This window comes from Macaca mulatta, chromosome 3 (genome assembly GCF_049350105.2).
Source record: "Macaca mulatta isolate MMU2019108-1 chromosome 3, T2T-MMU8v2.0, whole genome shotgun sequence".
Taxonomy (NCBI): domain Eukaryota; kingdom Metazoa; phylum Chordata; class Mammalia; order Primates; family Cercopithecidae; genus Macaca; species Macaca mulatta.
The window spans coordinates 72,535,637-72,562,157 of NC_133408.1; the positions used below are offsets into that span (position 1 = coordinate 72,535,637).

General features: G+C 48.8%; 1 non-coding gene across 1 annotated transcript; it reads left to right on the forward strand.

Annotated features, from left to right (window-relative positions):
• Positions 1-410: 410 nt before the first annotated feature.
• Positions 411-15,352, forward strand: LOC106996082 (uncharacterized). Its single transcript, XR_013415338.1, has 4 exons — positions 411-764; positions 3,615-3,699; positions 6,383-6,559; positions 14,854-15,352. It is a non-coding gene; the product is annotated as an uncharacterized LOC106996082 (transcript).
• The last annotated feature ends 11,169 nt before the right edge of the window (positions 15,353-26,521 follow it).

Consider the following 26,521-nt stretch of genomic DNA (forward strand, 5'->3'; position numbering starts at 1 on the left):
CAGTCTCGCAGGCTGGAATGCTGTGGTGGGACCATAGCTCATTGGAGCCTTGAACCTTGGGGTTCAAGTAGCTGGGGGGCTGAGGTAGGACTACTGAGACAGGGTCGCACCATGTTGCTAGACTGATCGTGGCCTGAAGGGATCCTCCCGCCTTGGTCGCGCCTGGACATATTTTTGTATTTTTGACCGACATAAACACTGCGCTGGGTCTGAGTTTGTCAACTACCCTTCTCCAGCCAGCAACACACAGGACCTGGAGGGGAGGTCGCGGTTACCAGGCTCCACTCTCAGGAGACAACTGCTCAGCTACTGACACTCCCACCTCGGTGACGCCGCCGAACGCCCCCGCCTGTGACATCGCTCCAAGGCCCATCCTTGTGACGTCACCGAAGGCGCGCGCTTGTGACGTTGCAGAAGCCCGCTCCTCACGCGGAGCCGATCAGAACTCGCCGCGGGGCTGCAGGTCTTCCAGGAGCGCTCGTGCGCGGACGCCTGGCCACAGGCCGCCGGGGGGGATATAACCCGCAGCTGAGCTGGCCTTTTTGTGTCCGCAAGCTTCGGCCCGGCTGCCGCCGCCCATAAGCTACCGGGAGGAGCTTTACGACTTCCCCGCCTGCAGGGCCGGGCGTAGCAAGGGCCAGACGCGTCACGAGCAGGCGCTGCGCCCCAACCGGCCGGCTCCTGGCGGGCCCGTTGCGGAGAAGCTCCTCAATGGCCAGCGGCAGCTGCAGCCTCGGCAGTGCACTCGCCTCACCTGATCCCGGGTACGTGCATCCCACAACACCTCCCCCAGTCAGGACCCGAGGACCCCCGGGGGCGTCCCCCGCCACCTGGCGCGGCTCATCTTGGGCAGGGTAGGCCCCCTCTGAGGTTGCCCCGCATTAGGGAGCTGCACCACGGAGCTCGACCTCTCAGGGGCCGTTGTAATCGCATTAAGCCTTTGAAACTTTGTAGCGGTGTAAAAGGGGCTAGAAAACGAAGAAAACATCTGTTTAAAAATATAAGCGATCGGTCGGGCCTGGTGGCCCACGCCTGTAATCCCAGCACTTTGGGAGGTCGAGGCGGGTGGATCACGAGGTCAGGAGTTCAAGACCAGCCTGGCCAGCATGATGAAACCCCGTCTCTACTAAAAGTACAAAAATTAGCCGGGCGTGGTGGCGGGCGCCTGTAATCGCAGTTACTCCGGAGGCTGAGGCAGAGAATTGTTTGAACCCGGGAGGCGGAGGTTGAAGTGTGCGGAGATCGCACCACTGCACTCCAGCCTGGGCGACAGACCGAGACTTTGTCTAAACGTGTGTGTGTGTGTGTGTGTGTGATCGAGCGTGTGTGTGTGATCGAGCGTGTGTGTGTGATCGAGCGTGTGTGTGTGTGTGTGTGTGTGTGTGTGTGTGTGTGTGTCTGTGTGTGTGTGATCGAGCCCGGCAGGTTAAGATTACACTGAGCCGAGATTATATAAAAGATCAAGCACGGGAGGTTGAGGTTACACTCAGATGAGATTGCCCCGTTGCACTCCAGCCTGTGTGACAGAGGGATACTCTGTCTCTAAAACCTTACATGCAAGTGAGAGCTTTTCTTCCAGCGCTCATGCTCAGACTGAAGAAAGTAATTGGGCCGGGCCCAGTGGCTCACGCCCATAATCCCATACTTTGGGAGGCCCTGGCGGTGGATCGCTTGAGCTCAGGGGTTCCAGACTAGCTTGGGCAACATGGTGAAACCCTGTCCCTACAAAAATACAAAAAATTAGCTGGGCATGGTGGCACGCGCTTGTAGTCCCTGCTGCTTGTAGGGCTGAGGTGGGAGGATCGCTTGAGTCCAGGAGGTCGAGGCTGCACCTCCTGGGCTCAGGCAATCCTTTTCAGCCTCCCAAAGTGCGGGGATTACACTGTATTTTAATGCTTTTTTTGAAAATGGAAACTTTTACAGGCAATTCACTTCCTTCAAGCTAATGATAAGGAAATGATGCTATTCTGTTTTGTTTTCTGTTTGTGTGTGTGTATGTGTGTGTTTTCTTTTTTGAGACAGGGTCTTGCTCTGTTGCACAGGCCAGGTGCAGTGGCTCATGCATGCTTCTAATCCCAGCTACACAGAAGGCTGAGGCAGGAGAATCGCTTGAACCCAGGAGGCAGAGGTTGTAGTGAGCCGAGATCGCACCACAACACTAATGCCAACATGCCCAGCTAACTTTAGCATTGTTTAGTAGAGACTGTGTTTCACCATGTTGGCAAGGCTGGTCTTGGACTCCTGACCTCAGGTTATCCACCTGCCTTGGCCTCCCAAAGTGCTAGGATTACAGGCATGAGGCACTGTGCCCGGCTAATTTTTGTATTTTTAGTAGAGGCGGGGTTTCACCATGTTAGCCAGACTGGCGTTGAACTCCTGGCCTTAAGTGATCCACCTGCCTCAGCCTCCCAAAGTGCTGGGACTACAGGTGTGTGCCACCGTGCCCGGGCCCCCTTTATTCCTTACAATCATGCAGTTCTAACTCAGCATTCAGAGGTAGATTTTTCACTTGCAGCAGAGGCAGTAGAGGTTTTGGAAATGCTCCTTGAGGCAGACACTACACCCCGATTTCATGGAGTGCTTTGGGCTGAGCCAAGTCTGCAGTAGGCAGAAGGCTCTGAGAAGTCGTCCCAGCCTGGACAAAGAACAGTTCAGAGCTCTGGGGCACAGGGGTGTGCTCAGCAGGACTGGGTGGACAGGACCTTTGTTGCGAAGGTGAAGAGCACAGGCTTCCAGGAGCAGGTGCCTGACAGACAGGCTTCTTTGGGAGGTGGCCAGAGGAGATGTCTGTTTGCTGGGGCAGGAATTGGAGGGAGCCGCCCAGCCTGGAGAGGTTCAGCCAGGCTGTCACAAGGCTTTGAAACTTCCCATCTGAGAGTCTGCACTCTCTGTTTGCTTGATGCATTAATAAATATCCCACCCAAATCTGCACCCATCCACTCCTGTGTTCAAGAGCTGTTTCAGGGAGTCAACCTCATTTTTGGCAGTGTCCAGCCCACTGACCTCAGCTCTGTGTGCCTGGAAGGGTGGCTCTCCTCTGGGGGGATAGGATTCGGAGGCGGGGGGAGAAAGAGTGATGTTAGAGAGCTCGGTCTAGGACTAGAGGATCATGTGCCCTTATGTAAAATACATCTCAAGTTAGGGAAGAAAGCAGTGGCTTTATGCTTTGTGTGTGTGTGTGTGTGTGTGTGTGTGTGTGTGTGTGTGTGTGTGTGTGTTTTCTTTTGTTTGTTTTGAGACAGGGCTCTATGGACCAGGCTCTATGGATCAGGCTGGACTGCAGTGTGATCCTGGCTCACGGCAACCTTCACCTCCTGGGTTCAAGCAATTCTTGTGCCTCAGCCTCCCAAGTAGCTGGTGTTAAACAGATATGTGCCACCATGCCTGGCTAATTTTTGTATTTGTAGTAGAGACAGGGTTTTGCCATGTTGGCCAGGCTGATCTTGAACTCCCAACCTCAAGTGATCTACCTGCCTTGGCCTCCCGAACTGCTGAGATTAAAGGTGTGAGCCATCGTGCCTGGCCCTGTGTTGTGTTCTGATGGGGGAGGATGGGAGGGTGTTCGAGCCCTTCCTGGACTGACGGAACCTGTGTCTTCTGCCTTCTGTGGACAGGATGGTGATTGCTCATGCCAAAGCCTTGGACCCCTCCCGGCCTGTGACCTTTGTGACCAACTCCAACTATGCAGCGGACAAGGGGGTGAGCCTGGGGGTCCCCACCCCATTTTTCCCCACCTTTGCCTGGGTTTGTCCTGAAGTCTGCTCATGGGAATAGCTGGAAAGGACCATGAGCTGCCAGCCAGGGATTTTTTATTTTGTTTTTTTACTTGAAAAGATAGAGACAGGATCTTGCCATGTTGCCCAGACTGGTCTCGAACTCCTGGGCTCAAGCGATCCTCCTGCCTCAACCTCCCAAAGGGCTGGGGTTACAGGTATGGGCCACCGCACCCAGCTGCAGCCAGTCTGTTTTCAAAGATGGTCTTTGGGTTAATGAGAATTCTCTCCCTGCTTACTCGCCAGGCAGTGTGGCTTTCTGAATCCAGGGAGGCTGGGCATAGGGAGATGGGATTTGTTTGCTCAGTTTGGACTCAGCGTTTTTTGCACTTTGATTTAATAGAGTCATAGAATGTCAAAGGTTTAAGGGGGCTTAGAGTTCATCTGGCCCACGCCTGGATGTTCAGAATCTCTAGGGGAATTTTTTTTGAAATGGCAAATCTCTGCATTCTGAGATCCTGATTCAGTAACTCCAAAGTTGGAACCTGCATTTTCCTTTTTCTTCTGTAGAGGCAAGGTCTTACTCTGTTGCCCTGGCTGGAGTACAGTGGTGCAATCACAGCTCACTGTAGCCTTGAATTCCTGAGCCCAAGAGATCCTCCTGCCTCATCCTCCCGAGTAACTTGGGACTTCAGGTGTGCTGGGCTAATTTTAAATCTTTTTGCAGAGATGGGATTGCACTATATTGCCCTGCTGGTCTCAAACTCTTGAGCTCAAGTGATCCTCCAGCCTTGGCCTCCCAAAGTGGTGGGATTACAGACACAAGCTGCCATGCCTGGCTGACATTAGCATTTTTTTTTTTTTTTTTTTTGAGATGGAGTCTTGCTCTGTTGCCCAGGCTGTAGTGCAATGGTGCAATCTTGGCTTACTGCAACTTCCTCTGCCCGAGTTCAAGCAATTCTCCTGCCTCGGCCTCCAGTGTAGCTGGGATTACAGGCCCACGATACCACACCTGGCTAATTTTTATATTTTTTAGTAGAGACAGGATTTTGCCATGTTGGCCAGGCTTGTCTCGAACTCCTGACCTCAGGTGATCCACCCACCTTGGCCTCCTAAAGTGCTGGGATTACAGGCATGAGCCACCGCACCCAGCCAGCATTCTTACTAGAAAGTAGTGTGTTCAGGACGCATTAGAAACTAGCCAGTTGGACACAGAAGCATCTGCTGCTCAGCCCTGAGCACCAGTTTGCTGAAGCTGATGGTGGTCCTACTCGGTCATCTCTGCCCTGCTCCTAGGTGGGACTCTTTCAGGCCCTCTGCAGCCCACAGTGCTGCCTCATGAAAGCTGCCTCAAGATTCTCTGTGATGGGCCGGGCGCAGTGGCTCAAGCCTGTAATCCCAGCACTTTGGGAGGCCGAGATGGGCGGATCACAAAGTCAGGAGATCGAGACCATCCTGGATAACACGATGAAACCCCATCTCTACTAAAAAATACAAAAAACTAACCGGGCAAGGCAGCGGGCGCCTGTAGTCCCAGCTACTCAGGAGGCTGAGGCAGGAGAATGGCGTAAACCCAGGAGGCGGAGCTTGCAGTGAGCTGAGATCCGGCCACTGCACTCCAGCCTGGGCAACAGAGCAAGAGTCCGTCTCAAAAAAAAAAAAAAAAATTCTCTGTGATGGCCGGGCATAGTGGCTTACACCTGCAATCCCAACATTTTGGGAGGCCAAGGCGGGTGGATCACTTGAGGTCAGGAGTTAGAGACCAGACCAGCAAACCGGTGAAACCTTGTTTCTACCAAAAATACAAAAAATTAGCTGGATGTGGTGGCACGCACCTGTAATCCCAGCTACCTGGGAGGCTGAGGCATGAGCAGCACTTGATCGTGGGAGGCAGAGGTTGCAGTGAGCCGAGATGATGACACTACATTCTAGCCTGGGCAACAGAGTGAGACTCTGTATCCAAAACAAAACAGAAAAAGATTTTCTGTGAGAATGACTGCATCGGCCCCTCAGGTGGGAGCGCTTCTCCAGGGCAAGGTAAGTCCAGGGCAAGTCCCAGTGATGGGACTGCTGCCTGGAGAGGAGTCAGCACCAGTGGCGGGGGCCCTCGGCTTTGGCTGAGGACTGCGCGTTGGCAGCTGCTCTGCCTCTCACAGTCCTTTTCAGCTGCGCACGTCAGTGCAGAGTCACAGGCCTGCCTCCTTTGGGCTACTTTGTGACCATGTTTCCTGCCTGTGGGGCAGGGTAATTTCAGGATCTAAATTGGCGAACTTGGATGTTCTCAGTCCCGAGAGGCAGCTCTTCCTCTTCTAGTTTTTTTGTTTGTATGTTTTGTAGAAATGGGGTCATGCGATGTTGCCCAGGCTGGTCTCAAACTTCCGTGCTGAAGCGATCCTCCCACCTTGGCCTCCCAGTGTGCTGGGATTACAGGCATGAGCTACTGTGCCCTGTTAATTGTCTTACTACTATACTTTTAGAGCTGAGGTCTTGGTGTGTTGCTCAGGCTGGTCTCGAACTCCTGGCCTCAAGCCATCCTCCTGCCTCAGCCTCCCTGAGTGCCTCTATTACATCCTCTTCTTACCTTCCTGCCAGAAGAGCCCCCAAAGCATGTGAGTTGTGAATCATGCAGTCTTCTGGGTGCTGAACGGGCTCTCCTGCTCTGGTCCTAGGCTCCGTATGTGGATGTGATCTGTGTGAACAGCTGCTACTCTTGATATCATGACTACAGGCACCTGGAATTGATTCAGCTGCAGCTGGCCACCCAGTTTGAGAAGTGGTGTAAGATGTTTCAGAAACCCATTATTCAGAGCAAGTACAGAGCGGAAATGATTGCAGGGTTTCATTAGGTAAGTGCTATTGAACTTTCTGCTTATGTGTTATCTTGGGACAGAGATGTCACTCGCCTCCCCCGGCCTGCCCTGCGCCCACTGCACTGTTCCCCTCACTTCAGCTTTGGGCTCACCTCCCTCTGTCCCGTCCATATTCCCTTCCTGCCAGCAGCCAGGCCTCTGCCCCACTCGCTTGGTCCTCAGAGGTGGCCTCCTTACCAGCCTTGTTTCCAGACAGCCTCCTATCACCCATGCCCAAGTGGTCTTTCTAAAAAATCCAAATTTGTATTTGTTTGCTTTTGAGACCGGGTCTTTCTCTGTCACCCAGGCTGGAGTGTGGTGGTGTGATCACTGCTACTGCAACCTAAACTTCCTGGGCCCAAGCGATGCTGCCACCTCAGCCTCCTGAGTAGCGGGGATCATAGGCACATGCCAACATGCCTGGCTAATTTTTTTACTTTCATAGAGATGGGGTCTTGCTGTGTTGCCCAGGCTGATCTTGATTCCTAGGCTCAAGTGTTCCTCCTGTCTCACCCTCACAGAGCACTGGGATTACAGGTGTGAGCCACTGTGCCCGGCCACAGATTAAAATTTGGGAGTCCTGTGATTGGCTCCCCCAGGCCCACAGGACAAAGCCGTAATCCCTGGTCAGGACACTCAGTGTCCTCTGCTCTCTCCTGGATTTTCATCCTCTTCTCTCCTCACTCCCAGCCACTCATCTGTTTCCACTGCCTTCGTTGCTCTCCTGCTCTTGCTTGAGCTGTTTCTTCTGTCTGGAATGCCCATGTTTGCACCATAATTGAAGGGGTGGCCTGCCCCTCCACACCTGTGGGCGTTTCTCATTAGGTGGAATGAGAGACTTGAGAAAAGAAATGAGACACAGAGACAAAGTATAGAGAAAGAAAAAGTGGGCCCAGGGGACCGGCGCTCAGCATACAGAGGACCCACGCTGGCACCGGTCTCTGAGTTCCCTTAGTATTTATTGATAATTATCTTTACCATCTTAGAAAAAGGGAAGTGGCAGGATAATAGGATCATCGTAGGGAGAAGGTCAACATTAAGACATATGAATAAAGATCTCTGTGACATAAGTTTAAGGAAAAGTGCTGTGCCTTGATACGCATATGCAAACATCTCCATAAACCTTTTTAGTGGATGAAGAGCAGCATTGGCTAGCAAGTCCCCACCTTTCGCCCTAAGGCGGTTTTCTCCTTTCTCAGTAAACAGAACATACAATTGGGTTTTACACCAAGATGTTCCATTGCCCAGGGTCGGGCAGGAGACAGATGCTTTTCTCTATCTCAACTGCCAAGAGGCCGCCTTTCCTCTTATACTAATCCTCCTCAGCACAGACCCTTCACGGGTGTCAGGCTGGGGGACGATCAGGTCTTTCCCTTCCCATGAGGCCATATTTCAGACTATCACATGGGGAGAAACCTTGGACAATACCTAGCTTTCCTAGGCAGAGGTCCCTGCGAACTTTGGCAGTGTAGGCGTCCCTGGGTACTTGAGATTAAGAGAATGGTGATGACTTTGAACCAGCAAGCTGCCTTCAGGCACTTGTTTAACAAAGCACACCCTGCACAGCCCAAAATCCTTTAAACCTTGAGTCACCACAGCACATGTCTCTTGCAAGGACAAGGTTGGCGGTAGGGTCACAGATTAACAGCATCTCAAATGCAGAACAAAATGGAGTCTCTTATGTCTACTTCTTTCTACATAGACACGGTAACAGTCTGATCTCTCTTTTCCCCACAATAATCACCAACTAAAATATCCTTTTCTTTTTCTTTATGTTTTTGGAGATAGGTTCTTGCTATGTTGCCCAGGCTGGTCTCGAATTCCTGGACTCAATTGATCTTCCTGCCTTGGCCTCCCAAAGGGCTGAGGTTAGAGGTGTGATCCACTGTGCTAGCCTTTTTTTTGTTTGTTTTTGACAGGATCTTATTCTGTTGTCCAGGCTGGAGTGCAGTGGTGTCATCATAGCTCACTGCGGCCTTAAACCCCTGGGCTGAAGTGATTCCCCCACCTCAGCCTCCTGAGTAGCTGGGACAACAGACATGAACCACCATGGGCAGCCTATTTTTAAAATTTTGGGGGCCAGGCGCCATGACTCACACCTGTAGTCCTAGCACTTTGGGAGGCTGAGGTGGGCAGATCACGATGTCAGGAGTTCGAAACTGGCCTGGCTAACATGGTGAAAGCCCGTCTCTACTAAAGATACAAACAATTAGCCGGACAGAGGTTGCAGTTAGCCGAAATTGCGCGATTGCACTCCAGCCTGGGTGACGGGCGAGACTCCGTATCAAAAAAAATTTTTTTTTGTAGAGATGGAGTCTCACTCTCAAGCTGATGTTGAGCTCCTGGCCTTAGTGATTCTCACCTCGGACTCTCAAAGTACTGGGAATACGAGCGTGAGTCACACGATGCATGACTGAAAAGATTTCTGTTCACTGGCCGAGTCTCCTCACAGCTGTCCCGCCGTGGGGAGGTTTACCCCGCCTGCTCCAGGCTGAGGGAGGCTTCCCCGTGCTCTGCCCCTGTTGCAGCCCGAACCTGGCTCTCCCAGCGTTCTCGCCAGGCACTGTCATTATTTCTTTGCCTCTCTTTGACTGGACTGGGGCTCAGGAGAGAGAAAGAGTTCTTTTTATTGTTGCTTCCCAGGTACTCTGCGATGTCTGACACAGCACGTGCTAAATAATAGTAGCTGGGAGTGCACCACTACACCTGGCTAATTTTTGTATTTTTAGTAGAGACGGGGTTTCACCATGTTGGCCAGGCTGATCTCAAACTCCTGACCTTGTGATCCGCCCACCTCAGCCTCCCAAAGTGCTGGGATTATAGGTGTGAGCCACTGTTCCCAGCGTGTTTTCCAAATTTCTGAGCAATCCAGGCACCCACAATTTGGAATGAAGGGCAGATGGCCTGTGTGCCTGCCTGGCTAGATCATAAACTGCAGCCCTCAGACTGCAGAAGAAGAAACTTGTAGATTTTCTGGGTCATTCTCCACCATTTAACACAAAAAGAGATGCAGGCCAGTCATGGTGACTTATGCCTGCAACACTAGCACTTTGGGAGGCTGAGGTGAGAGGACTGCTGTTGACCAAGAGTTCGAGACCAACCTGGCCAACACAACGAGACTGCATATCTTAAAAAAAAAAAAAAAGAGAGAGAGAGAGAGATGCAGCAAAGGGTGCCCTTTTCTACACAGGGGCCTCTGTTGCCCAGGCTGGAGTGTACTGGCATGATAGTGATCACAGTTCACTGCAGCCTCAAACTGTTGGGCTCAGGTCATCCTCCTTCCTTGGCCTCCTGAGTAGCTGAGACTACAGGTGCACACCACCACCTAGCTAATTTTTTTTTTTTTCTTTTTACAAGACAGGGTCTCAGTATATTTCCCAAGCTGGTGTTAAACTCCTGGCCTCAAGCAATCCTCCTATCTCAGCCTCCCAAAGTGATGGAATTACAGGCATGAGCCACTGTGGTATGGTTATCTTTTTTTTTTTGAGATGGAGTTTCTCTTGTCTCCAGGGCTGGAGTGCAATGACCCAGTCTCAGCTCACTGCAACCTCCGCCCACCAGGTTCAAGTGATTCTCCTGCCTCAGCCTCCTGAGTAGCTGGGATTACAGGCACCTGCCACCAAGCCTGGCTAATTTTTTGTCTTTACAGAGACGGGTTTCACCATGTTGGCCAGACTGGTCTTGAACTCCCGACCTCAGGTGATTCAACTGCCTAAGCCTCCCAAAGTGCTGGGATTCCAGGCGTGAGCCACTGTGCCTGGCCCCTGGTACATTTTTCGGCAACACTTTTCTGCCTTTGAAAGGGGCTGAATGCACAGCTTCTCGCTGAAAAGCCAAGATGTAAAGGCAGTATGACAAGTGGAAATCCAATCTCCACAACTCACTGGGTAATCAGAGATAAGTTCTGGGTCTTGCTGACTTGTTTCTCTGCCCCTAAATTGGGGGCCAGGAGAACTCCCTTGCTCAAGGCCCTACTTTGGGCTGCTGTGAGAATCCCATGTGGCCACGCAGGTGAAGGGCCATCAATGTGGCCTCTGGTTTTCCTCAGGAATTCTCCTCGTGGCAGATTCCACAGCTTCCTCGGCCACGTGTGGTGGCTTATGCCTATAATCCCAGCACTTTTGGAGGCCAAGGCAGGTGGGTCACCTGAGGTTAGCAGTATGAGACCAGCCTGGCCAACATGGCGAAATCTCATCTCTACTAAAAATGCAAAAAATTAGCTGGGCATGGTGGCAGATGCCTGTAATCCCAGCTACTCAGGAGGCTGAGGTAGGAGAATCACTTGAACCCGAGAGGTAGAGTTTGCAGTGAGCCAAGATCATGCCACTGCACTCCAGCCTGGGCAATAAGAGTCTCCAAAAAAATAAATTTTTAAAAAATCACAAAAATTAGCCAGGCGTGGTCACACGCCTGTAGTCTCAGCTGCTCGGAAGGCTGAGGCAGGAGAATCGCCTGAACCTCGGAGGTGGAGGTTGCAGTGAGCTGAGATCGTGCCACTGCCCTCCAGCCTGTGCGACCGAGAGACGCTCCGTCTGATTGTTAAAAAAAAAAAAGATGCCGCAGCCTCTAGATGTCAATTTCTTGTGCTCCTGACAGCCCTGGAAGCCCTCCTAGGTGCGTTTAGGGCCTACCCCCCACCCCTCAACTGAGCCAGCACCCACAGGCCATGGGACCAGCTGCCATTGCTCCTACCAGCAGCTCAGGCCAAAGCCAGCAGAGACAAGCTCTTTACAACCCTCACTCCCTCCTCTGTGGGGACAGACAGGGCCTGTGAAAGACTCCAATCACTCCAGCTTCCAGTGATCCTACAAGCCTTTCTGCTATACCCAATCTCTAAAGGAGAGCTGAGAAATACAGCATATGCATTCTCTCATCCCCAGTGCCCTTACCCTGGGATGGGGTGCTAAGGGGCAGCCAGGCCCCTCAGATGTCCAGCTGGGATCAAACTGGCAGAGCCCATCAACAGATGAGTGGATAAAGAAAAATGTGGTGTGTGTATATTATGGAATACTACTCAGCCTAAAAAAAAAAAAAAAAATGAGGCCGGGTGTGGTGGCTCACACCTGTAATCCCAGCACTTTGGGAGGCTAAGGCAGGTGGATCACTTGAGGCCAGGAGTTTGAGACCAGCCTGACAAACATGGTGAAATCCCATCTCTACTAAAATTACAAAAATGAGCCAGGCGTGGTGGCACATGCCTGTAGTCCCAGCAACTAGGGAGGCTGAGGTAGGAGGATCACTTGAACCCAGGAGACAGGTTGTAGTGAGCCAAGATCATGCCACTGCATTCTAGCCTGGGTGACAGAACAAGATTTCATCTATGAATGAATGCATGAATGAATGAATGAAATAGAGGCTGGGTGAGGTGGTTCATGTCTGAAGTCCCAGCACTTTGGGAGGCCAAGACAGGAGGATTGCTTGAGGCCAGGAATTCGACACCAGCCTGGGCAACATAATGAGACCCCCATCTCTACGAAAAATTTAAAAATTAGCCGGCTGTGGTGGTGCACACCTGTAGTCTTGGGACTACTTGGGAGGCTGAGGTGGGAGGATTGCTTGAAACTGGGAGGCCAAGGCTGCAGTGAATCATGTACTGCTGCACTCCAGCCTGGGTGACAGAGAAAGATCCTGTCTCCAAAACAGAAAGAATGATGTCTTTTGCAGCAACTTGGATGAAACTGGAGGCCATTGTCCTTAGTGAAGTAACTCAGGAACAGAAAACCAAATGCTGCACATTCTCACCAATAAGTGGGGGTTAAGCTATGGGTACGCAAAGACATACAGAGTGGGGACATTGGAGATTCAGAAGGAGGATGATGTTAGGTGGTGACGGATGAAAAACTACTTATTGGATACAAAGTACACTACTTAGGTGACAGATGCTGTAAAATCCTAGACTTCACCACCATAGAATTCTTCCATGTCTCCAAAAACCACTTGTACCCTTCAAGCTATTGAAATGGAAAAACTTAAAAATAAATTTTTGCGGCTGGGCACGGTATCTCACGCCTGTAATCCCAGCACTTTGGGAGGCCGAGGCGGTCAGATCACGAGGTCAGGAGATCGAGACCATCCTGGCTAACACGGTGAAACACTCTACTAAAAATACAAAAAATTAGCCAGGTTTGGCAGGTGCCTATAGTCCCAGTTACTTGGGAGGCTGAGGCAGGAGAATGGTGTGAACCTGGGAGGCGGAGCTTACAGTGAGCCGAGATAGTGCCACTGCACTCCAGCCTGGGGGACAGAGCGAGACTCCATTTCAAAAAATAAAAATAAATAAGTAAATTTTTGCCAGGGCACAGTGGCTCATGCCTGTAATCCTAACACTTTGGGAGACTGAGGCAGGTGGATCACCTGGGGTCAGGAGTTCGAGATCAGCCTGGCCAACATGGCGAAACCCTGTCTCTACTAAAAACTTAGCTGGGCACGGTGGCATGCGCCTGCAATTTCAGCTACTGTAGGGGCTGAGGCAGGAGAATCGCTGGGAGGTGGAGGTTGCAGTGAGCCAAGATTGTGCTACTGCACTCCAGTCTGGGTGACAGAGCGAGACTCCATCTCAAAAATAAATAAATAAAAATTTTTTTTGAGACTGTCTTGCTCAGTTTCCCAAGTTGAAGGGCAGCGGTGCTATCAACCTCCTGGGCTCAAGTGATCCTCTCACCTCAGCCTCCTGAATACCTTGGACTACAGGCTTGTGCCATCACACCTGGCTAATTTTTGTAATTTTTGCAGGGATGGGGTCTTACTATGTTGCCTAAGCTGGTCTTGAACTCCAGGCTCAAGTGACCCTCCTTCCTTGGCCTCCCAGCTAACTGGGACTACAGGCACGCACCACCGTACCTGGCTAATTTTTTATTTGTTGTAGAGGTGGGCTGTCATTATATTGCCCAGGCTGGTCTCAAACTCCTGGCCTCAAGCAGTCCTCCTACCTTGGTCTCCCAAAATGCTGGGATTACAGGTGTGAGCCACCGCATCTGGCCAAAATTTTTTTTAAAAAAGAAAAACTAGTGGACGGGAATGGTGGCTCACACCTGTAATCCCAGCACTTTGGGAGACCAAGGCAGGTGGATCTCCTGAGGTCAGGAGTTCGAGACCAGCCTGGCCAACATGGTAACCCCCGTCTCTACTAAAAATACAAAACTTAGCCAAGTGTGGTAGCTCTTGCCTGTAATCCCAGCTACTCAGGAGGCTGAGGCAGGAGAATCGCTTGAATTTGGGGGACAGTGGTTTCAGTGAGCCGAGATCGTGCCACTGCTCTTTAGCCTGGGTGTCAGAGTAAGAATCTGTCCCATAAATAAATAGAAAAAATAAATTGGCAGAGCCACACAGAGTGTAAGAAACTAATCAGATCTGTTCAGCTGGAAAAACAGTTTTGCACAACTGTGTCCATTTTCCCCCCATGGAGTTTCACACCTTGATGCAAACGGGGAGATTGTGGGAAAGTGGAATTTTTTTTTTTTTTTTTTTTTTTTTTTTTTGAGACGGAATCTCGCTTTGTTGCCCAGGCTGGAGTGCAGTGGCCGGATATCAGCTCACTGCAAGCTCCGCCTCCCGGGTTTACGCCATTCTCCTGCCTCAGCCTCCCGAGTAGCTGGGACTACAGGCGCCCACCACCTCGCCCGGCTAGTTTTTTGTATTTTTTTTTAGTAGAGACGGGGTTTCACCATATTAGCCAGGATTGTCTTGATCTCCTGACCTCGTGATCCGCCCGTCTCGGCCTCCCAAAGTGCTGGGATTACAGGCTTGAGCCACCGCGCCCGGCCTGGAAAGTGGAATTAATGTTAATTTGCATTTCTGACCTTGGAGGGGTAGGTGAAATGCGCCTTCTTTTCTATGGCATAGATAAGACAGTGGCACTCTGAGAGGCTCAAAAGGAAGCTTCCTCCCCCAAAAGCCATCCCCAGCATAACCATAAAACAAAAATGGCGCATCTCAGAAGGACCTTGGTGGTGTCGTTGGAAGGCTGATCAACAAGAATGACACCTGCAAGCTGTAATTGCACTTGCATTCCCTGAAATACGGTAGGTGCCCCATAAACATCTGATGGGATGAATTAATAAGTGAATGAGCTCTTTACTCAATGGTCCAACCCCAAACCAGCATCCCTCAACCAGTCCTTCCATAACCATCTAGGTGAGGGGGGGTTGTTAATGGAAAAAGGTAAGAACAAAATTTTCAAACTCCCCTGTTAGCTTCACAATAATTCATGCTCATCTGCATCTAACAAAATATGGAAGCAATTTTACAGGAACATTCTGTGCTTTAGCGATTCATTTAACTCTTTCCTCCAGGGGGCAAGTCGTATATCCTCATCCAGATATGTGGGAAGTTCCGTGAATACATCTGCAAATATCTTATGATGAGATGCTCTTCTCCCCGCCGGGCGCCTGACTGTGGTGAAGGGAAGCTTGAACGTGAACACCAACCGGGCTTACGCTGACCTCCTCTCCTACCCATGGTTTCGTGCCCGTGTCTGTCCCACTGCCAGAGTAACCTGAAATTACTAGAGGAGGTGAGCGCTGAAGTCACAGAGCCAAGGATATTGTCCTCTAGAGCCAAGTCCACCCCTTTACTTGGCAGGGCCTCCAAGAGATGAGCTGCTGTCCACCCCATCAGCCCTCACCACCAGACCACCAGGAAGGACAGACGCTCAGGTGCCAGAGCTGCTGCCACCGTCCCCCAAGACACCACAAACAGTCCCTTCACTGCTTCCAGTTGTGTCCGCCTCTGCGCGCTGCCCCCAAACTCCTTGCAGATTTGAAAACTGAGGAATAAAAATGAGCAACACTTGCCCTGAGCCGCCTTATTGCTCCATTCACATCCTGATTTTCTGGGTCACCAATTTTCCAGTTTTTTTAAATTAAACTTTTCATTTTCAGATGATTGTGGATTCACATGTGGTTGTAAGAAGTACTACAGAGAGCTCTTGAACTGTCTTCCCTGCTTCCCCTGCAGTGGTAGCATCTTGCAAAACTATAGTACAATATTGGGTTATCTTTTTGTGGTGGTTTTGTTTTGTTTTGCTATGAGATGGAGTCTCGCCCTGTCTGGAGGCTGGGGTGCAGTGGCATGATCTCAGCTCACTGCAACCTCCACCTCCCAGGTTCAAGCAATTCTCCTGCGTCATAATCCCAGGGAGCTGGGATTACAGGTGCCCGCCACCACACCTGGCTAATGTTTTTGTATTTTTAGTAGAGACGGGGTTTCACCATGTTGGCCAGGCAGGTTTCAAACTGCTGACCTCAGGTGATCTGCCCGCTTTGGCCTCCCAAAGTGTTAGGATTACAGGCGTGAATCACTGTGCCTGGCCCAATTTTTTTTTTTTTTTTTTGGTAGAGGGCCTTACTCTGTCACCCAGGCTGGAGTGTAGTGGCACAATCATAGCTCACTTCAACCTCTACCTCCTGGTCTCAAGCAGTCCTCCCCAGCTTCAGCCTTCCAGGTAGCTGGGACTACAGGTGCGCACCACTATGTTCGGCTACTGTTTAAAAATTTTTTGTAGACATGGGGTCTTGCTATGTTGCCCAGGCTGGTCTCAAACTGGCCTCAAAGGATCCTCCCACCTTGGTTTCCCAAAGTATTGGGATTACAGGCATGAGCCACCACTCCTGGCTGGTCTGCAATTTTTTTTAAATGTAATATCCCATCCTTATTTTATAATATTTGGTAGGAAGCTTATTTTCACCAAACAGATTCTTGACCCCACCTGCCCACTCTAAAATCTGCTTGACTTGTTTACCCAATGTTTCCCATCTGGATAAAGGGCGCTCATTGCGCAAGTCCCAGCCCACATGCAGGAGTGATTCCTCTCTCTTCCCTGCTTTCTCCCACCCAAATCCCAAATATCAGCCAGTCTTACGGATCCTAGCCAAAAAGTCCGGAATTCACCCACTTCTCACATCCTCTTCCACGAGACCCTGACGTTACCCACTGGCCCTGCCCTTCAGCAGAACTCCCTGTGGAACTTCTGGGGCCCAGTGAAAAACCAACACAGGGAGCCCCCTGTACAAAAATTATTAAGAATTTCAAGCCAGGCATGGTGGCCTCAACCCAGGAGTTCAAGACCAGCCTGGGCAACATAGCAAGACCCCCACCTCTAAAAAAAATTTTTTTTAATTAACTGGGCATGGTGGCCGCACCTGTAGTCCCAACTACTCAGGAGGCTGAGGCAGGAGGATCGCTGGAGCTCAGGAGCTTGAGTCTGCAGTGAGCTGTGATCACGCCACTGCAGTTTAGCCTGGGGAACAGAGAGAGACCTTGTCTCTAAAATATTTAAAAGAATTCAATATGGCAGCAGCCAAGCATTAATCTGGTCAAGGGATTAATGCTTCTAAGCCCAGGACTTTGTGGATTGCACAGGTCCACACACATGAAGCTGGCCCTGCCCCTCCAAGACCACCAGGAACACACTGACAGCTGAACAAAGTGATGCGATGCAAGAAGAGCACACGGATCATGGAAAACCCTAGGGCACCTCAGTAAGGATGTATTTAGGATTCATGCTGGTGTTGTATGCGTTGGAAAATAGCACAAGGAAGCAAGGCTTTGCTCTGGATTGCATGTTATTAAGAACCAGGTCATTCCACAACTGAGCATCTTTTTTTTTTCTTTTTTTTTTAATTTAATTTTATTTTACATTCTGGGATACATGTGCAGAACATGCAGGTTAAATATGTGCCATGGTGGTTTGCTGCACCTATGGAACCATAGGTATTAAGCCCCGCATGCATTAGCTGTCTATCTGGTGCTCTCCCTCCCCTGCCCCTCCAACAGGCCCCAGTGTGTGATGTTCCCCTCCCTATGTCCATGTGTTCTCATTGTTCAGCTCCCACATAAAACTGAGAAATGCGGTGTTTGGTTTTCTGTTCCTTGCTGAGGATAATGGCTTAGCTCCATCCATATCTCTGCAAAGGACATGATCTCATTCCTTTTTATGGCTGTGTAGTATTCCGTGGTGCATATGTACCATATTTTCTTTATCCAGTCTATCATTGATGGGCATTTGGGTTGATTCCATGTCTTTGCTATTGTGAAGAGTGCTGCAATGAACATACGTGTGCATGTATCTTTATAATAGAATGATTTCTGTTTCTTTGGGAATATACCCAGTAATGGGATTGCTGGATCAAATGGCATTTCTGGTTCTAGGTCTTTGAGGAATCGCCACACTATCTTCCACAATGGTTGAACTAATTTACATTCCCATCAATAGTGTAAAAGCATTGCTATTTCTCCACAGCCTCACCAGCATCTGTTGTTTCTTTTTAATAATTCCATCCTGACTGGCCTGAGATGGTATCCACAATTGAGTATCTTGATAATTCTTTTTTTTTTTTTTTTTTTTGAGACTGAGTCTTGCTCTGTTGCCCAGGCTGGAGTGCAGTGGCACAACTATAGCTCACTGCAGTCTCAATCTCCTGGACTCAAGTGATCCTCGTGCCTCAGCTTCTCTAAACGTGTTTCTCCTCCTCTGTGCCCTGTCCCAAAGAGCCACCCATCATTCTCTACCTAAGTCATTCAAATCCCTGACTCCTCCTTCTCCTTTATCACCCCACTGTCTGTGTCAAAGTCCCGTATATTTTGAGACAACTGTTCCCCACATTCCATTCCTTTTTTTTTTTTTTTTTTTTTTTGAAACAGAGTCTTGCTGTGTCACCATGTGGAGTGCTGTGGCTTAGTCTCGACTCACTGCAACCTTCGACTCTCTGGTTCAAGCAGTTCTCCTGCCTCAGCCTCCCGAGTAGCTGGGATTACAGGCACATGCCACCACGCCCAGCTAATTTTTGTAGTTTTAGTAGACACAGGGTTTCACCATGTTGGCCAGGATGGTCTCGATCTCCTGACCTCGTGATCCTCCCGCCATGGTCTCCCCAAGTGCTGGGATTACAGGAGTGAGCCACTGTGCCTGGCTTCCATTTTTCACAAATGTTACCTTGCCTCAGGTCAGCCTCATTTCTTGCCTGAATCACTGAAATTGTTTGTCATTTGTTTTCCCTCCTGACAATTTTGCTAACTAATATACTACTGAGAGATTTCTAAGTATAAGGCCCACTCCATGACCTCAAAAAACTTACCCTTCTCTCTGGTGGGAGGGAAGAACACATGAGCAAATAATTACAATCCTATCCCATGAGAGGCTTGCAATGAGAGAGGGGAGAAGCATAGTTACTGTGGGATCATGGAGGAAGACTAGCCAATTCTACCACCAACCCATCCCTCAAAAACTATGCAGGTGAGGCCAGGCATGGTGGTTCATGCCTGTAATCCCAGCACTTTGGGAGGTCAAGGCAGGCAGATCAAGAGGTCAGGAGTTTGAGACCAGCCTGCCTCAGCCTCCCAAAGTGTTGGGGTTACAGGCGTGAGCCACCATGCCCGACCCGTAGTTCATTCTTTAAAATTATTCTATTTTCCTGTTTTGTAATATATACAACATATTAGTACTTGGGTACATGTAAATAATTTCTAAATAAAAATATACATATATTGAATTGTGTGTGTCTTTTAAAATTTAATTTTCAGTTGATGGCGTGAAACAACAGAAAGCTTCAAAGGCCAATAACCTACCTCCTGTGTCAATCAGTTCTCCAGAGAAAGAGAACTGATAGGATTTATTTATCTTTTCTCCCCTAGGGATGAGTGTTATGAGAGAGAGAGAAAGAGAGTTGAAGAAATTGGCTTTTATGATTGTAGGGACTGGTAAGTCCAAAATGTATAAGGGCAGGCTGGAAACTGGGGCAGAATTAGTCTGTCACAGTCTTGAGGTAGAGTTTGTTCTTCTCCAGAAAACCTCAGAGATGGAGTTTCACTCTTGTTGCCCGAGCCGGAGTACAATGACACGATCTCAGCTTACTGCGACCTCCGCCTCCCTGGTTCAAGTGATTCTTTTGTCTCAGCCTCCTGAGTAGCTGGGATTACAGGTGCCCGCCACCACGCCCAGCTAATTTTTGTATTTTTAGTAGAGATGGTGTTTCGCCATGTTGGCCAGGCTGGTCTTGAACTGCTGACCTCTGGTAATCTGCCTGCTTTGGCCTCCCAAAGTGCTGGGATTATAGGTGTGAGCTACTGTGCCTGGCCCTCAGTTTTACTCTTCAGGCCTTCAACTGAAAGAAGAATCCGTGGGTGGGAAGAGGAATCCACCCATTTCACAGACTTTACTTAAGCCCCCTTCACTTAAAGCTACTTTAAAGTCTATGGATTGTTCCGGTGTGGTGGCTCACACCTGTAATCCCAGCACTTTGGGAGACCGAGGCGGGCGGATCACCTGGGGCAGGAGAATCACTTGAACCTGGGAGGCGGAGGTTGCAGTGAGCCGAGATCATGCCACTGCACTCCAGCCTGGGCAACAGAGCAAGACTCCGTCTCAAAAATAAGAAGTAGTCAATGGATTGGAGCTGTTAATCACATCCACAAGACACCTTCACAGAAACACCTAGATTAGTGTTTGATTCCATAAGTGGGTACCACAGCCTAACCAGGTTGACACATAAAACTCACCACCCTACCCTGTTGCCAGGTTCCCTAAATTGGCATCCCAATTCTAGTCTCCCCTGTTCTGAGCGCCTTCCATGCCACTTCCAGGCTAAGCTTACTAAAGGAAATCTCTGGCCAGGTCTCTGCTTAACTTCCACCACCCCCAGATGTTTAGACTGACATCTGCTGCTCTTTATAGACTGTGGTCCAAGCTCCCCCTATCCCTCTCCCCTGGCTTTCTGTCAACATGAACGTCTCATTCGTGCTCACTCTTCCTCCCTGCGGCTCTCCACCCTATCACACCCCCACACCTGGGCTTTTCTGTAACTGTGCCCTGTGTTAGGCCATTCTCGCTTTGCTATAAAGAAATACCTGAGACTGGGTAATTTATAAAGAGGAGCTCCTGGTTCTGCAGGAGGTATAGGAAGCATGGAGGAATCTGCTTTTGGGAAGGTTTGAGGGAGCTTTCAATAATGGCGGGAAGCAAAGGGGGACGCAGGCACTTCACATGGCTGGAGAAGGAGCAAGAGCAGGGGAGGAGGGTGGGGGCGGTGCTACACACTTTTAAACCACCAGATCTCAAAATAACTCATGATCATGAGAACAGCACCAAGTTTAGTGTTAAACCATTCATGAGAAATCCACCCCCATGACTCAATCACCTCCTACCATGCCCCACATCCAACACGGGGAATTACAACTGAACATGAGATTTGGGTGGGAACACACATCCAAACCACATTACAGCCTGTAAAAACATGCCATTCCCATCAGTTGGTACATATTTGGCTTTGCCTGTCAAATTCCTACACTCTTCAATCAATATGTCTACTCTCCAACCTTACCTTACTCTGAAATGTGCTTCTTCCACTGTATTTCTGGGGCTCAGTTAATGCATTACTTCCCCTGGCATAAGCTAGAAACTGCAAATACAAATTAAATAGACCTCAGAGTGTGGGAAGAAATTCCCAGTGCCTAAAACAGTCAAGGGAATAATTTCTAGAGTACACAAAGAAATCCTCCAATGACAAAAAGGACAAAAAAAAAAAAAAAGAAAAATAGGCCAAAGATATTTCAAGGCAATTCGCGGAAGAAGGAGCTCTGGTAGGCAAAAAAGAATATAGATAAATACCTAAATAAAAAGTAGAACAGCATTGAGGTGCTGTCTTATAATGGCCCAGTTGGCAAAAATTAGATAATACCAAATATTGTACAGCAGGTGACTGACTTCATGTCTTTCTCTGTCTTTATCACTCTATTGATTTTTGGAGTCATCGAATTCCTTAGCTCAACTTTGTTTCTGAACCTTATACATGCAAATCCAACCCATTTTAGACATCTCTGCTTCAAAGATCCATTGGTTTGTTAAATACAACATGTCCCAAACTGAACCTATGCTATGCTTCTCTAAATGTGTTTCTCCTCCTCTGTGCCCTGTCCCAAAGAGCCACCCATCATTCTCTACCTAAGTCATTCAAATCCCTGCCTCCTCCTCCTTCACCCCCACCATCTGTGACAAAGTCCTGTATATCTTCCAGCTAAAGCATAGCAGACATCTGATGCCCACATTCCATTCTTTTTTTTGAGACAGAGTCTTGTTCTGTCACCAGGCTGGAGTGCTGTGGCATGATCTCAGCTCACTGCAACTTTTGACTCCCTGGTTCAAGCAATTCTCCTGCCTCAGCCTCCCAAGTAGCTGGGATTACAGGCACGTGCCACCATGCCCAGCTAATTTTTGTAGTTTTAGTGGAGGCAAGGATGTTGGCCAGGATGGTCTCGATCTCCTGACCTTGTGAGCCTCCCACCATGGCCTCCCAAAGTGCCGGGATTACAGGCGTGAGCCACTGTGCCTGCCCTCCATGTTTCACAAATGTTACCTTAGTTCAGGCTAGCCGCATTTATTGCCAGAATTACTGAAATTGTTTGTCATTTGTTTTCCCTCCTGACAATTTGCTAGGTAATACAATACTGAGAGATTGCTAAGAATAAGGCCCCACTCCATGACCTCAAAAACTTGCCCTTCTCTCTGGTGGGAGAAAGGACACATGAGCCAATAATTACAATCCTATTCCATAAGAGGCTTGCAATGAGAGAGGGGAGAAGTGTAGTTACTGGCCGGGCGCGGTGGCTCAAGCCTGTAATCCCAGCACTTTGGGAGGCCGAGACGGGCGGATCACGAGGTCAGGAGATCGAGACCATCCTGGCGAACACGGTGAAACCCCGTCTCTACTAAAAAAATACAAAAAACTAGCCGAGCGAGGTGGCGGGCGCCTGTAGTCCCAGCTACACAGGAGGCTGAGGCAGGAGAATGGCGGGAACCCGGGAGGCAGAGCTTGCAGTGAGCTGAGATCGGGCCACTGAGCTCCAGCCCTGGCGACAGAGCGAGACTCCGTCTCAAAAAAAAAAAAAAAAAAAAAAAAAAAAAAGAAGTGTAGTTACTATTGGAGCAGCGAGGAAGACTAGCCATTCCTACCACCAACCCATCCCTCAAAAACCTTGCAAGTGAGGCCGGGCATGGTGGCTCATGCTTGTGATCCCAGCACTTTGGGAGGCTGAGGCGGGTGGATCACGAGGTCACACGTTTAGGACCAGCCTGGCCAATATGGTGAAACACTGTCTCTACTAAAAATACAAAAAATTAGCCAGGCATGTTGGCGCACACCTATAATCCCAGCTACTCAGGAGGCTGAGGCAGAAGAAATGCTTGAACTTGGGAGGTGGAGGTTGCAGTGAGCCAAGATTGTGCCACTGTACTCCAGTCTGGGTGACAGAGTGAGACTCCATCTCAAAAACAAAACAAAGAAAACCATACAGGTGATCTTCCTAAAACGCAGGTTCTGACCAAATGCCCCAGTTTTAAAACTGTCCAAAGGCTGCTTTTAGGATGAAGCCCTTGACACAATGTGAGCCATACATGGGCCGTCTTTGCCTACTTGCATAACTCTTACAAATTCTCAGGCAATGATAAACGACTCAATACTCCACACACACAAAAATCATCCTTTCTATCCCCCTTTGATGGATGAACCTTTAGGACCTGTTTTAAATTGAATGTTAATTTGGTTGGTGAAAAAAAACAAGTTCCAGTTTGGATAAAGTTGCATTTAAAATATTCGCAGTTGCCTTCTGTCACGTCCTTGATCAAGGAAGTAAGTAATAATGCAACAGACATTACTGTCATTAAATGCCAGCAGTGTGCAATGCAGTATGCTAAACATTGTGGGGGAGGCAAAGAGGATGTAGCCAAACTCAACCACCTGCTCTCTCCCGGTCTCTCTCCCGGTCTCCCCAGCTCCACATCAACAAGCTGTCTCTAGACAGACTTGAAGCTCTTTGTCCTTCCATCTCTCCACACTGAACTCCTACCTCTCCCATGCGGCAGGCATCCTTCCTGTTCTGTGTTATTGCTGCTCATGTACACAGCCAATCCCTGCCCACATTCAGAGTCTGGTCTCCTTTAATGGAGGGGTGCTCTCTGATTAAACTTTGTATGGTGTCTGGCACAGTCTACTACTGAATAAATTCACTGAATTAATGATTATTGGGAAATCTTGGTTGGTTTGTTTGTTTGTTTGAGACATTGTCTTACTCTGTTGCCCAGGCTAGAGTGCAGTGGCACAACCCCAGCTCACTGCAACCTCTCCCTCTTGGGTTCAAGCGATTCTGCTGCCTCAGCCTACCGAATAGCTGGGATTCCAGGCGCCCACCACCATTCCTGGCTAATTTTTGTATTTTTCAGTAGAGACAAGGTTTCACCCTGTTGGACAGGCTGGTCTTGAACTCCTGACCTCGAGTGATCCACCTGCCTCAGCCTCCCAAAGTGCTGGGATTATAGGCATGAGCCACTATGCCCGGCCAATAATTTTTGTTTTCCAGGAGCTCACAATTGTCTACTGACTATGATATTAAGAGCAGATTTTCCAGCAAAGATGTCAGAGCCTTCTGGAACTAGGCACTGCCTTACCTGGTCAGCTGGCCTGACTCATTCATTCATTTAAACAGTGTCCATTGAGATGAACATTAAAAACATATATTGAGAACCTACCCCATACTAGATCCAGTTCTAAGATGCTCAGGATAAAATAATTAAAAAAAAAAAGGTTGGATGTGGCCCTTGCCCAACTAGCATGTATAGGAGAAGGATGAAACCAACCCTAAATAAATGAACAATAATTACAAATTGTGAAAAGTGCTATGAGATAAACAAATGGTGTTTTATGAGAGCACTTAGTGGGGGGTGCTCAGCTATTCCCTTGGCTGAAATATTCATTGAACGCTGTCTGCCAATCTGAACCCCAGATCTCTTTAAACCCATGGCTCACTTCTGGGAAGCTTTCCCTGATGACTGCAAGCCCTGCCTGACTCCTAAAACATTTAGTATGTGTTCACCAAATCTGTAGAACTCTTCCAGCCAGGAAAGCTGCATGGAGCCTGTGACACATTTTTATCTGGTACGTGAGCCACATAGGTGACGTCATTGTGGCCACCACGCCTCCTTCAGTTATCCATCATGCAGGCCCTTCCATGTGTATAGAACCAGGCTCATGGGCAAAATTGTGCAATTTCTGGGATCTTTATGCATACTCATTTAGCAATGGAGAGAAAACTCACATACAACACAGCCACCCCAAGGGCACAATCACAGTAAGTTGATTGCAAAGTTCTATATCCATCCCTCTAACTTATCCTTTCTTGACCCTGGCTTGATTCATCCTCTCTAGGAGCTAGCCATAAATCTTTCTTCCCTTTCCTGCCATCTCTACCTCATGCTGAAGAGTTTACTCATGGTTCACTCATTTGTAATAGTTCAGTCATTTTTGTTGATGTTTGCGATAGATCGCTCAGTTCCCAAAGCCTAGCAGACTCTCCACCTGGAATTATACCTCTTGGGTGGGTCTCTTTGGCAAAGCAATGGGCAGTTTTATATGCAGACCATTACACTAGGCAATCATGAATAAACAGTTGAGAGGTGAGGGTGGAGGGATCTGGAGGACACTAGTGTTTGAGATATATTATAGATCACAGTTTATATTTATTAATGCTAATTTGAAGCATTCTTGTAAGGTAAAATGATCATTCCTACTTTTAAAAGATGAGGAAAATTAGGATACAAGAAGGTAAAAGAAGTTGGCTAAAAGCTAACTCTTGTAGGACAGAGTCGTATGTTTAAGCACGTGATTTTGAAAGTGCAGGAGGTATGGTAAAGTGGAAGTTTGCATCGAGCTATGGTTCTCTAATGTGAGTGTGCATCAGAATCATGGGAAAGGCTCCTTAAAGCGCAGATTGCTGAGTCCCAGCCGCAGTTTCTGATTCAGTGGGTCCACGATGGAGCCAAGTAATTTGCATTTCTAACACATGTTAAGGTACAAAAAGCTCACTATAATAATAACAACAACAAGTGGTGTTTCTCCAGCCTCTATTACAGTGATACTGGCCTAATATGTGCCCAGATGATGCTGCTGCTTCTGGTCCAGGGACCACAATTTGAGAAGCACTGGCATCAAATATGGTGTGAACCCGGAGGAGGGCGCCAAGGGATGGCTTCACAGGGAAAGGGGCATCTGGGTTGGGCATTGAAGGTCACATAGGAATTCTCCGACCCACTCCCATCTGCCATTTGTTGGTCATAGAGGAAAGGACTGAGCACATGCTATGTTCAGACCCACAGGCACAAGTCAAGTTCAAATGCGGTGAATGTTCAGTGAGTGTGTGTAATTTCAGGTGGCTCAGCAGAGCTTGTACTGACAGGGAAGAGGCCAGTGGGTGAGCGTGGCGCCAGATGGAAAGCCACGCGACAGAGTTCAAATTTCATCCTTTGGGTATCAGGCTTTTAATCAGAAAAGTAATGCAATTCTCTTTGCTTAATTGGGTTCTAATTGTTCATTCATTAAAAATAAGATGATATTAATCACTCACTACACCAAGGAATGCTAAGGTATAAAAAGCTCACTATACAAATAATAACAACAAGAAGTGGTATTTCTCCAGCTCTTACCACAGTGATACTAGCCTTGCGTGTATGATATGATTTGCTCCCTACAGCAATCCTTTGCAGCTGATGTTACTGTTATCCCATTTTAGAGATGAGGAAACCGAGGTTTAAGGAGGCAAGGGCACAGTGCTTGAAAGTAGCTGAATAGCAGTTGGGCACGGTGGCTCACGCCTGTAATCCCAGCACTTCAAGAGGCCGAGAAGAGAGGATCACTTGAGGCCAGGAGTTCCAGACCAGCCTGGGAAACATCTCTACAAAAAATAAATATTTACAAAATTAGCTGGGCCTGGTGGCACATGCCTACGTACCAGCTGCTCAGAGGCTGAGGCAGGAGGATCACTTGAGCCCAGGAGTTTGAGGCTTCAGTGAGCTATGATCACGCCATTGCCCACACTTCAGCCTGGGCAACACAGGGAGACCCTGTCTCCAAAAATAAAGAAAGTAGCTTATAGCAATTTGGGGTTAAGTGTAAAGGGTTTTTTTGCATCGTAAACTTT